The sequence below is a fragment of the Penaeus monodon genome, chromosome 33, assembly GCF_015228065.2.
Source record: "Penaeus monodon isolate SGIC_2016 chromosome 33, NSTDA_Pmon_1, whole genome shotgun sequence".
NCBI lineage: Eukaryota > Metazoa > Arthropoda > Malacostraca > Decapoda > Penaeidae > Penaeus > Penaeus monodon.
The window spans coordinates 30432809-30433232 of NC_051418.1; positions in this window are offsets into that span (position 1 = coordinate 30432809).

Genomic DNA, 424 nt, shown 5'->3' on the forward strand with positions numbered 1-424 from the left:
CTAAGTGTATGTACGAATCTGTATGCCCCTACATACATAAGTATGGTGTGCGTGTACGTTTTGTGCGTGTCTTTATACTCATCTGTGCCTATGTGAGTTTCTACCTGAGCCTTGATTTGATAAAGAAAACGGTAATAAACTCGATAAAAGCTGACGAAAGAATTTGCTTGAGGTTACTCGGATCCCAAGAGATAAATCGAATGACCAATCACAAGCAGGTTTAAGGCCACATGTCCGGACACGCCTCCGAATTTCAGCCAATCACGAGTCCATAAAATGACGTCATGGACTGCCCTTGTGGAATGATCAAGGTCGAACGATATGAGAGACGTTTTAAGAAAAAATAGTAAATTGTAAATGAATGCGTGGTAACTATAAAAATTCAAAAATGGGACTGAAACAATATGTGAACTGAAAGTTTAAA